The sequence below is a fragment of the Talpa occidentalis genome, unplaced genomic scaffold, assembly GCF_014898055.3.
Source record: "Talpa occidentalis isolate TD23 unplaced genomic scaffold, MPIMG_talOcc4v2.1 talOcc4.11, whole genome shotgun sequence".
Lineage (NCBI taxonomy): Eukaryota > Metazoa > Chordata > Mammalia > Eulipotyphla > Talpidae > Talpa > Talpa occidentalis.
Genome location: NW_023601104.1, coordinates 75,459,701 through 75,472,182, shown reverse-complemented (window position 1 = coordinate 75,472,182; position 12,482 = coordinate 75,459,701). Strand labels below are relative to the sequence as shown.

Genomic DNA, 12,482 nt, shown 5'->3' with positions numbered 1-12,482 from the left:
GCTCAACTGGACCCAAATAAATCATTATTTTCCTCCCCCACCCCCCATTAAACCTCTTTTCTCCCTCACTTCCTAATTCTGATAATGAGCAAAACCTCTCAGTGCAGTTCTTTCTTGCCTTGTAATACAACTTTAAAATCACGATATAAATAAATTAATGTTTTCAAGGAATGGCTACCTAAGGGAGTTTGCACATCTAAATCTTATAAAGGTTTGGGTTTGCTTATATTTTAATGAGCAGGCATCAATTTTGTAATAAATAATGATTAAAGTTCCAGGTTGGATATAAACCGAGATGCCTAAAGAGAGGCGGTTCCTAGCTAGGCCCAGAGCCTCGGGTGTGGTCTGGGAGAAAAGAGGTGTTAACAGTGGGGGAGGGCACGTCCCCACGAATGGAGGGGGAGCAAACTGTGACCGCGGACGCCCCGAAACCAGCTGCGCCCGAGGAGTTAACAGGTACTGGGGGGTGGTGCCTCCTTAAGTGACGGGTCAAGCAGCCATAGGGGTGTGATAAGTGCTCCTAAAGAGAAGGGGATCCGCGTGCAGCCGGGGAGAGGGTGACAGCTCTCCTTCGGGACCCGAGTGCTGAACCGCCCGCGCCCAGGGCGAGGGTGCCCAGGAGGCCCCGCAGGCCCCGGGGGCGGGGAGAGGGGCAGGGCCAAGTCGCTCGGAGACGGCTGGGTCCCCGCAGTCAGTCGCTCCCACACAAGGTGGCATCCCAAGCCCCACGGTCCCTCTCTTCGATCCGCACTGGAAGCCCTATCCGCCCCTCGTACGATCTGGTGAAAGGCGTCGCGGGTTCCTGATCCTCACCTGCCTGCGGCCTCCGACTCAAGCCGAACACCTGCTGCGCTTCACGCTGGAGAACTGGAACCTCCGTGACCACCTGCGCACACCCACCCGGATCCACTAGGGAAGAAACCACTTCCGGTCCCGCGACAGCCTAGGAGGACGTAACCCCGGCTGGGATGTACAAGTGGGTGGCGCCATCTTGTACGGAAGCAGCCAGGGCTGCTGTTGTCGCCCCAGTTTTTCCACTGCTGAACAAAGGAGATAAAAATGGGAAAGATTTAGCGTTTCTTCAGAAAAGTAGTATTTTTGTTTTTGTTTGTGTGCATGTTGGTTTGGGTTTTAAAGGAAGAAGGCTTTGTAATCCTCACAAATGCATTGTGGAACATCTGTCATTAATTAGCTGGAGGAGTGTTTCTCTACATTAATTTTCTTAACTATTAGTTGATGGAGGTAAATAGGAGACCTTTAATAATGTATTCCTCATTAGCAATGTATTTTATCCTTTGCCTAACCTAAAGCCATTATAATAACTTATGCCATCTTTTGTAACAATAACCACAATACCTTTCATTTATGTATGAAATCGATCATCAAGCCAGTTTTTATTAGCAATCTTTATTATATGTTATATTAGCAGTCTTATTTTGTGTGAGGAAGCTTATGTGTGTTGTGTGCTGTAACTTTGTCATGGAATTTATAAAACAGGAGAAATGAGATGTGCATAAATAACCAGGTAAGGTGTAATAATAGCTGCATTTGTTGGCTGTGTGCTCACAGTGTGCTGGGAACTTTACAAAGTATTTCACACATTTTAATTTATTTAATCCTCATAACTGCCCCAGGAGGCAGTACTATTATTAGTGCCATTTCACATAAAATGGAGAAAGGTTAAATAATTTTGTCAAGGTAACTCAAAGTCAGCATTGAAGCTGGGAATCAGGACTTAATATATCTGATTGCAAAAACTGTTGCCCTCATCCTCTACATTATATTGCTTCCAATACAGGAAAAAAGGGTTGTAAGTTACATTAGAAAAATACCCACAAGGAGGAAATTTTCAGCAATTGTACAGGATTAATCCCTTGCATATTTATCTCCCCACTCTTGCAACACCTGAAAAAAAAGGGGGGGGGGTAAAAAAGTCTCCATTAAAAGGGCACCATGCTCAGTGAAATAAGCCAGAAGGAAAAAGAAAGATTATTGGATGGTTTTATTTATAGGAGGGATATAGGGGAATTAAGTAAGGGATCAGGAAATAATGTTAATAATAATAAATAAATAAGCAAACAAACACAATTAGCAGGCAACTTTAAATCAGAGACTTTCTGCAGGTGAGGTGGAGGGAGAGGGATCAAAACAGGGGAGGAAAGAGCAAAGGGGACTACAGTGATTGCATCTTGCAGATATATACGCTTAATATATCAGAAAAATTAATTCTGAACTTTGGAAAAACTGATAAAACAGTTCTGTGAGATTGGTCCAGGTAAAAGAGAAATAGCAATAAATCAGTAACACTAGGACTAAAAAGGAGGACAAACCAAAATTAAGAAACTAGAAAATATGGTGAACAACTTTATGCCCCCAAAAAATCATTAGATGAATAAAAAGACAAACCAAAAATTGGGAGGAAATATCTGCAAGATGCAAATCTAATAAAAAAATATTTCCATACTATACAAAGAACTTTCAAAATGCAACAATAAAAGACCACATTAGAAAGTGGATGAAAGATATGAATAGACACCTCACTGAAGAAAATATATGATGTCCAAACAAACATATGAAAAATGGTCAGCCTGATAGGTCTCTAGAGAATTGCAAACTAAAACAATAATGATATATCAGTTTACATCTCTTAAAATGGCTAAAATTCAGACACTAGCAACACTAAATGCTGGTAAAGTCATTTCTAATAGTCAGTTTCCTACAAACTGTGACAACATAGTTTTAACATTCAATTCTGCTATCGTGCACTTAAGGTATTTATCCAAATGCATCAAAAACTTAGGTCTACACAAAAAACTTCACATGATTTTTATAGCAGCTTTAGACATAAGTTGGAAGCAATGAAGATGTTCTTTAACAGGTGAATAGATAACAAAACTCTGATGCATCCATGATATGGAATATTTTAGTGATGAAAATAAATGATCTGTCAAGTCACCAAAGATATGGAGGAACTGTATATACATATTGCTAAGTAAAAGAAGCCAGTCTGAGAATATGTGTGATTGTGTGATTCTGACGATGTGACATTCTGGAAAAGGCAAAATGATGAAAAGAGTAAAAAGACCAGCGCATGCCGGGGGGTCCAGAGGAAGAAGGGAAGGGGGACTAGGTAGACCATAGAGGATTTTTTAGAGCAATGAGACTATTCTGTATGATACCTTGATACCTTAATGGTAGATTTATGACACTCTACTTCTGTCAAAACCCATAGAACTGTGCAACACAGAGAGTGAGCCCTAATGTAAACTATGGACCTTAGTTAGTAATAATATATCAATATTGTTTCATTAATTCTAACAAATGTACTGCACCAGTACAAGATGTTACGAATATGGAATCAGGGGAGAGGAGAAAGTATATGGGAACACTCTGTACTTTCTGTTTGAATTTTATGTGAACTTAAAACTGCTCTACATATAAAGTCAATTAATTTAAAAAACCCAACATGGTATGAACTGCTTGATTTATCTAAAAATGTTTTATTCATTGATTCTAAGGACAACTTAATGCCAAGCACTGGGACATCATGAACAGAAAATCCAAAAGGAACTGTGGCAGGAAGTGCTAGTTGCCTACCCGGTAGTCATTCTTCCCTTCTGCTTAGTAACAGAAATCAAGGGGCATAAAAAAGTTGTATTTAAAGAATGCATTTTTCTATCTCTAGTGTGCCTTAGGTATGACCATGTAACTAAATTCTAGCCAATGCGGTATAAATAAAAGTGTTTGCATAGGCTTTTGCCACAGACTTCTTTTGCCTTTTGTCTTTGCCCTTCCATTTTTTTCTTGTTTAGACTGGAAGTAAACAAGAACTGGAGCTCCAGAAGCTCTCTGCCACTGCAGTAGTACTTTGAACATGGAAGCTATGTGCTCAGGAAGGGGGAGTGGTGAGCCTGAAGAAACTTGGATCCTGATAGCTTCTCTAATTTCTACACTAGCCCTGAACTACCTACCTCTGGACTTCTTTTACATGAGAAAATAAATTATTTTAAGCCATTGCCATCAAGTCTTTGGTACCAGCAACCCAACCCAACCTCTAACTAATAGAGGCAATGAAAGATACAAATAATACATGCATGCTAAATAGTCTACTAAAACGTGTTGAATACTGTGACCAACGCTGATGATATACAATAAAGGTGGAAACTCTTTACTGGGATTTGTTTAGTTTGTTGAAGATAAAGGTCAAAAATTAAAGGAAATAAGTAGGATCTTCCTGAAAATCCTCTCAACTTTCATCAAAATGTTATCCATCCTTCCTACCCACTGATCCCTTCTATAAATGTTGGCAAAGTTATTAGGTACTATACAGAATATAAAAATGTGTAACAACTCAAGCTTATAAGGTAGCTGGAAACACAAGAGGAATGCTTTAAGTGAGAAAAGATATACTTACTGGTGATTTAGGGAGAAGATAAACTTTTTTTCTTCTGAGGAGATGGGAAGAGACAATCACTTGAGGAAAATACCTATATTCATTTACAAGAAATTCATGAAGACCCCTAGAATGAAAATCACACACACACATGCACACACATACAAACACACACACACACTGACAAGTGAATCAGTATTCCTTTTGTTCTGCATTGAGTTGTGTGCTGGGAACCTGACCTGAACTGCTTTGTGGGGTAAAAGGGTGAGGAATTGGAAGATTCAGGGGAGCTATCAAAAGTCACTCAGAAGGAGTCAGCAAGGCTCCAAACTTCTTGAAAGAAAGAGGAAAAAAATCTGTAGAATACAGACTTTGGGAGAGAAAGAAATGTTTGAGCAAAAAGAAATGTATGTTTGGGGAGCTGAGTAAGTTCCCTGCTGTGGTGTGTGTGCTACCTTCTTTCATAGGTATAAGGGTGGGGAGGAAAGTTCTGCCTATCACTCTAGGTTATTTTGGGAAAGGTCAATCAATCAGATTAACATTAGATTAGTAGGGGGGAAAGACCTTTAATTATAGTCTTATGGAAAATCTACATGGATGCAGAAAAGCCAATGGGGAAAATGTGCTGAGATGGATAAAGGACTCTGCACCAGAATGTGAAGCAGTATTCTGCTTCCTTCATTGAGAAAATCTTCCTGCAAAAATGTTGAAGGAGGTCTGATGGTTTTAATGGGAAGTAGAGAGCAGCTCAACACCACACATTTCAGACAACACTAGTGATACAGGGCAGCAAGGGCACTAAAACTGGCCAAGGACAGTGCCCAAATAGTTTAGCAGTCACCATCTGAGTTCTTTACCTGCGCGCACAATTCTAAGACTACTCAGGTATAGAGAACAATAATGGAATTTATTTAAAAAAGAGTTACTGAGGCCACAAATGGCTATTTACCTCACCCAAAGCCATGTCCAGTGTTTGTCCTAAAGACAAACACTCCCAAGATGGCATCTTCCCACCACTGCGGACCTGGAGCCTGTGGCAGCCAGACTATAGGCCAGGTTCCAATTCACAAAGACAGCAGAAGACACAACAGGAGATGCTCACTGGAGTTGCTGAGATGCCCCAGCACAGCCCCAGACAAGTGACACTCAAAACAGCAGCTGCAGCAGCTGAACTACCTAAAAATGTCCATGCTTACGCAGCTCAGAAAGGCGCTCGGCTCCAGGTCTTTGTCTTCCCTGTCAGGCTATAACAGCAGCAAAACTGGGAATAGTTTCAGTCGTTTGGCTACTTGCAAGGCCTCGGAACTTTTCTTTCTGATATTGGCTGCTAGAAGCCTCGCCACATCCTTCAGTGGCCCGCAACAGCCTTCTGGAAAATGAGCATGGTGGGGTCAGAAATCACTGACCCCAAAATCGCTGAAGATACGAAAACGCTGAAATTCAGAAAGCTGAATCCTGAACACTGAATCCTGGGGGCTCCTTCTGTAGTCCCTTATATTTCTTATCAAAGTCTCCACCCTCCCCCCATACTTTCTTTGCGTTTTTCCTGGGGCTATACATCCTCACCAGCACACCTCTCCAGGGGGCAACACCTGTAACAGTCTTTGGCTTCAGCGCCAGTTATAACAGGGGGAAAATAAGCTATTTCCAGCAATTCAGGTGGTGAGTCCATTCAATACACCAATTACAAGTTCCCAATTTAGTTACTTACCCTAGAAACCTGTGAAATGTCTGAGACTCCTGCCTCATCCTCATCCTTTGGTATGTAATCTGGGTAATTGTCTAACTCTGCTCGTTATAAGGACATTGTTGCTTGCCTTCCAATCCATCAGTCTTTGCTCTGCTTTGTAGTACTAGCCTAAGACTCTGCAGTTCACATTTTTCCTTTGGAAGACAAGGGACTTGCTTCTTCCTGTTCACTTCCTGTTTCTGTCAGTTTCACCCAGGCAACAGTTTATACCAGCAGCAGTAGTTCCAGCTTTGGACTTCTCTCCATCAGAACAAATTTTCTCAATCCGTTGAGACACAGATACCAGTAGTCAGTGCCCCTCCTCAAGTTCTAAGTGCCAGTATTACAGAGGCCATGCCTCTGAGCTAATTCATTTTAAGTTAGGCACATGTTCTCCACAGGGCCTTAGTTCCAGCTCTCTAAGGTTGCTCCTACCAGTGTTTGCTTGATCCCAATAATTCCAACCTTGACCCTTTATTTCCCCATTTACTTCTTGCAGTTACTACTTTCAATTCCTCAATACCTATGATAGCTCCAATAACTTTATATTCATTTTTTTTTTCAGTTAAGATAGCTGTTATGGTTTCTGTTTATTGAATTCTGACTAACACAGAAAATGGTCCCAAGAGTGGTTGTAGGGCCTCCCCGGTGGCGCAGCGGTTGAGCGCTGGGTTGCGAAGCTGCCCGCGGCCTCTGCGGCGCAGGTTCGATCCCTGGCTGCTCCCCAGCCACCAGAGAAGGGTCCCACATGGCGCGCAGACCTCTCCTGCCACCCGCTGCTCCCCTCAGCAGTGTACTTCGGTCCTTCTGCCTGCTCTACTCCCTGCTCTGGCTCTGGTGAATTCTCTCACCCTCCCGCGCTTCTGACTGTACCCAGTGCATGTATAAACAAACAAACAAATAAATAAATAAAACATGCCTCTATTAAAAAAAAAAAAGAGTGGTTGTAGGAAAGACTTTGAGAGACAGGATTTTGGGTTGACTTGGTCATATCCTTAGACTCAAATGAAATGTTGAGCAACTTGGGAAAATGGGATGTAGTGACATCATAAATAAGCAACTTATTACCTTTAGTCATTTATGTTGAATGCCTACTAAAGCAAGTGCTTTGGAGTCATTTGACTATTTGATAATAAGGGTGACTATAGCAACTTTAGGTTGTGAGTGGCTTCATTTTCATGCACTGAAACTTACATAAAGAAATTAGCCTCTCTCCACCACCTTTCTCTGCATTGGGAGCAGCTCTTCTGCCACAGCTCCTTTTCCTTTGAAAATGTTCACCTATGCCACCCCCTTCTTAGTTAAGAGCAGCTCTCAGCTGCTGAGATCATTGTCTGTTGGGGTGCTGAAACAACTAAAAACACAGATCAGAGCAACAACAATTTGGTAGCCCTACCTCCTCCGGTCCTCCGGTCAACTAAGATTCTTCTTAATTGATGTCCCTGAAATGGCAGTGGTTTATTCTTAGTTGACCCTTCCAAACCAGTGCCATTTCAGGGACATCAACACAACAGTCATGTTCATTGGTGCTGAGATGGCCACAGTAGTGGTGGCTGGCTCTGGGGTTGGAATTGGAAATGTGCATGGGAACTTCATCATTGGTTATGCCAGAGTAGGTTAAGAAACCTACTCTGAAGCAACAGACCTTCCTCTCGACCATTCTGGACTTTGCCCACTCAAAGTTCTTGGGGTTCTTTTGCCTGATGGTCTAGAAGAAAGTCTGATGGTCTAGAAGAAACCTGATGGTTGCCTTTCTCATTCTCTTTGCCATGTGAAAGAGCCATCTACACCTCCTATAGTTTTTTCTCCCCTGTCTCATCTGCCCTGTATATTTCTTTTCCTGTACCTCCCCAGGCAGCTGGGGAAAGTGGTTGGCTCAAGGTTTGACAGAGGGAAGAAAAATAAATACTGTATTAACAAGATGTTTTTAAAAATTAAAAGTTCAAGTCATTAAATATTCAGTTTGAGTCACAGTATTTTGGGGTTATGGCAGCCCCAAAGAATCCTGTATTTCTTTTATATGCAAACTAATCTTGCTGAAAATGAAATAAATTTAATTGTTCAGCTTTCAGAATAACAAAATAAGTAGATTTCATAGCCTTGTCAAATATCTCTAGTGAAAGATAGAGCATTAGTTGGGAGGACTATGACACTGAGACTTGGAATGGGGAAATTTGGGCTAATTCAAAATTAAAATTCTAGAATGGGGCCTTTTCTGGTGGCCTAGGGGATAAGTCTCAGTGCTACCACTGCAACAGCCCACCAAGATGGCCTGAGTTCAATCCCTATGAGGGAGTGAACACACATGGCACAGCAGACCTCTTCTATCTCACCCGCTGTTCCCTTTAACAGTGTATTTCAGCAGATCTGCCTGTTCTGCTCCCCATGCTGTCTCTGGTGAATCCTTTCATCCCCTTACCTCTGGCCTACACCCCGGTTCTTCTATACAAAAATAAATAAAAATCTTTTTTTAAAAAGGTTCTAGAATGGTTTGAGCTGATTGAAACCAGATGGATCTGGTTCAAGCCTGTTCAGGCTGGTTGGAGCCATTTGGAGACAACTGAATCCAGTTGAAGCTGGTTGAATTTGGTTGAGCTGGTTTCGGCCAGTTGGAGCTGGTTGGAGCCTGTGGGAGCTGGTTTGTGATTGTTATAGTTAGTTGTAGCTGGTAGCATCCAGTTGGAGTCAGTTCCAGCCAGTTGGAGATGTTAGTTGCTGGTTGAATCCAGTTGGAGCTTGCTGGAGCCAGTTTGAGCTGGTGTGAGCTGGTTAGAGCTTATTCAATCTGATAACAGCTGTTCAGAACATGTTATAACAGACTAGTGACAACTGGAGCCATTTGGATCTGGTTGGAACTGGTTACAGCCAGTTAAAGCTGTTTGTAGCTAGTTGAAGCCTGTTCTAGTTAGTTCCAGTGAATCTGGTTGGAGCTGGTTCCAACCAGTTAGATCCAGTTGTATCTGGAGCCCATTGCAGCCAGTTTGAGCTAGTTGGAGATGATTTGAGTCAGTCTGATCTGGTTAGAGTTAGTGCAATCTGGTTGCAGCTGGTTGTAGGCAGTTGTATCTGGTTAGAGCCTGTCTGAGCCAGTACAAGCTAGTCTGAGCAGGTTGGATCTGATTCAAGCTATTGTGAGTTGGTTCCAGCAAACTGGAAGAGGTTCCAGTGGGTTAGAGCCCTTTTGAGTGGGTTGTCTCCAGTTTGAGCTGGTTTTAGCTGGTTCCAGCCAATTAGAGCTAGCACCACCTGGTTTGAGTCCATTAGAGTTGGTTTGAGCCAATGGAAACCAGCTGGAGCCAGTTTCAACCAGTTTGAGTTGGTTTGAGCTGGCTGGATCTGATTGGTAGATATGTAGCCTATTGGAACAAGTTTTGGACAGTTGGAGTTGGTTAGATCTAGTTCAAGCCTATTTGAGTTGATTCTTGCTGGATGGAGTCAAATGAATCCAGTTGGAGAAGGTTCCAGCCAGTTCGAGTCTGTCTGAGCTGGTCGTATTTGGTTATGGCCAGATGGAACTGGCTCCAGTCTAGTTGAGCCCACTGGAGTCAGTTGTATCAAGTTCAAATTGGTGCCAGCTGGTTTGAGCTGGTTGGTTACAATTCCAGCTGATTGTGCGTGGCTCCAGCTGGTTGGATTCAGTGTGAACCAGTTAGGTCTAGTTTGATTGGTTCAAGTTGGTTCCAATTGGTTGGATCTAGTTCCAGATGGCTGGATCTGGTTTGAGCTGGTTTGAAACAGTTGGACCCATTTAGAGTTGTTTTGAGCCAGTTTGAGCTAGTTGGATGCTGCTTGAGCCAGTTCTGGTCAAGGAGAGGAGGATCTATCTGGTTAGAACATTTTTATCTGGTTTGAGGCAGTTGGAGGTAGTTCTAGCCGGTTCAAGTTGGCTTGAATGATTTTGAATTGGTTGGATATTATTTATTTGTTTGTTTGTTTTGTATGAGTCAGATGGATCTGGTTCAAGCCAGTTTGAACTGTTTCCAGCCAGTTGAAGTCATTTACATCCAGTTCTATCCCATTGGAGATGGTTGGATCTGCTTGTAGCCAGTAGAGGCAATTTGATTCCATTGGAACTGGTTGGATTCAGTTCCAGCCTGATTGAGATGGTTCCTGCTGGTTGGAACTGGCTGGAGCTGGTTCCAGGCTGTTTGAACTTGTTGTAGGTGATTGTAGTCAGATGGAGCTGGTTGTACCTGGTTTGAGCCTGTTGGAACAGTTGGATCTGGTTGTAACAAGTTCCAGCCAGTTTGAGGTGGTTGTAGCTGGTGGAATCTGCTTGGAACCAACTGGAGCTGGTGGAGCCTGTTTGAGTCAGTTGGATCTGGTTGGAGACTGTTGGATCCTGTTCCAGTTGGTGTGAGCTGGTTGTAGGTGGTATAAGTTAGTTGGATCTGAAGTTGTTTGCATCTGATTTAAATTGGTTTGAGCCAATTGGATCCAGTTGAAGCCAGTTCCAGCCAGTTTGAGAAGGTTATAGTGAGTTGGATCTAGTTGGAGCAGGTTCAAGTTGGTTTTAGGTGTTTGGATCTGGTTGGAGCTGTTTGAATTGATCAGATTGTGTGGAGCTGATTGGAGCCAGTGGGATCTTTTGGGAGCCTGATCCAGGTAGTTTGAGCTGGTTGCAGCTGGTTCAATCTAATTAGAGCTATTTAGCACACACTAGAGCAGACTAGGGGAGGTTAGAGATATTTGGAGCTGGTTAGATCTGGTTAAAGCCTGTTGGTTACAGTTTTGGATAGTTGGATCTGGTTTGAGCTGGTTCTAGGCAGTTGTAACCAGTAGGAGCTGTTTGGTGCTGATTCTATCTGATTACAATGGGTTAGAGTTGGTTCAACATGATTAGAATTGTTTTAGAGCACGTTAGAGCAGACTAGAGGAGGTTAGACTTGTTTGTTGCTGGTTGAATCAGGATGGAGCCAGGTGGATCCAATTGGAGCTGGTTTGATACAGTTGTAACTGGTTGGAGGCTATTGGAACTATTTGGAAAAGGTTTCAGCTAATTTGAACAGTTAGTAGCTGTTTGGAGTGAGTTGGAGCCAGTTGGAGCTGGTTAGAGCTGGTTGGAGCCAGTTGGATCCTTAATGTGTGCAATAGGATTCTCCCATTTTAATTTCTCACCAACATCATAATCAAAATAATATTCAGGCACTAAGTCTCTATCAAAAGAATTTATAACAAGTCAATTTAATATATGTAGAAACTGAGACATCATGTACTTTTATACGATACCATAACTGTTATTTCCTCATGTGAAAAATGGAATACTTTCTTGATAGTGATATTGAGAACATTAAATGAATAAATGGCATCGGAACAATGCCAGATATATAATACATGCTCAATAAATGTTAGCAATGATTATATTGTTGAAATCTAATATTTACTGCAGGACTATTTTATTTAAGTCTGTCACTGTCACATAAATACTATGAACGCTGGTCAGGATCATCTTTGTTGCTCACTTTCATATCCCTGTGTCTACTTAAGGCAATGGCAGATACTGGATGCTCAATCAACATTTCTTGAATGAAAGGATGATAATTAAAGTCTAACCAAACAAGATTTATAATTAGAAGCTCTTTTAAAGTATGTAAAGTATTTTTAAAAACTATACAGGGATATAGAAGTGTTAAAAATTTCAATGGTAAACTTTGGTGCTAACTATAAGCACGATAGGACTCTTGGGAAAGGAAAACTAATGTGGTTGATTTGCTGGGGAAGGGATTAATGAAAAAAGGAAACCTCAAAGTATGTACAGGATTTGGAGGGTTTAAGAGAAGATATAGTCCAAGCTGGGAGAAGAGTGTCCATATATGGATACGTAGGGAAGAACAGGGCTGTCACTCTGCTTGGTAGATTTGTAGTGAGGAGTAACAGGAAATATTATTATAAATATGATAGATACAAATCATGGAGGGACTTGGCAAGCAGACAAAAGAGTCTGGACCAGAAACCAAAGAGAAAACAGAGCTTGAGCAAGGACATTTTGGAAAGATTCCTCACACAACAACTGTGAGCCAGCAACTCTTATTGATGCTGTAGATTTAATGTTGAGCAAAACAAAACACAAATGGGAAGATAAGTTTTCTGAGATCCCATGGGCTTTATCACTTTGTGATTTGAATAATGTTTATTTAAGCTTATAGATAACTAGGTACATGACCAATTCCAACTTAAATGGAATCTGTAGTCAAGAATGTTAGCTATATTTACCTTATGGCTTCATGCAGCTTGTTCAGAATGAAAGGGGAACACATTTAGAAATACATGCAGTTCATTTTCAGGGGTTTATCCTGAACCTATAAAGACAATTTAAATTTGACTTCTACATCAAAGAATTTTCTTCTTTCTTCTTGGGCA

General features: G+C 41.7%; 1 protein-coding gene across 6 annotated transcripts in view; it reads right to left on the bottom strand.

The window, feature by feature from the left end:
* The window catches only part of EXD2 (exonuclease 3'-5' domain containing 2), a 63,478-nt gene that overhangs the window by 43,591 nt on the left and 7,405 nt on the right, over positions 1 to 12,482 (bottom strand). For 3 of the 6 annotated variants that reach the window (XM_037503565.2, XM_037503562.2, XM_037503563.2), the window contains 2 exons: positions 1,837 to 1,905; positions 814 to 1,040 (listed from right to left, as the gene is read on the bottom strand). The gene's annotated coding sequence lies outside the window, so the exon portion shown is untranslated. Of the gene's footprint in view, positions 1 to 813; positions 1,041 to 1,836; positions 1,906 to 4,414; positions 4,488 to 12,482 lie in introns of those variants that run through there. The other 3 variants (XM_054691244.1, XM_037503564.2, XM_054691243.1) reach the window with 3 other exon arrangements.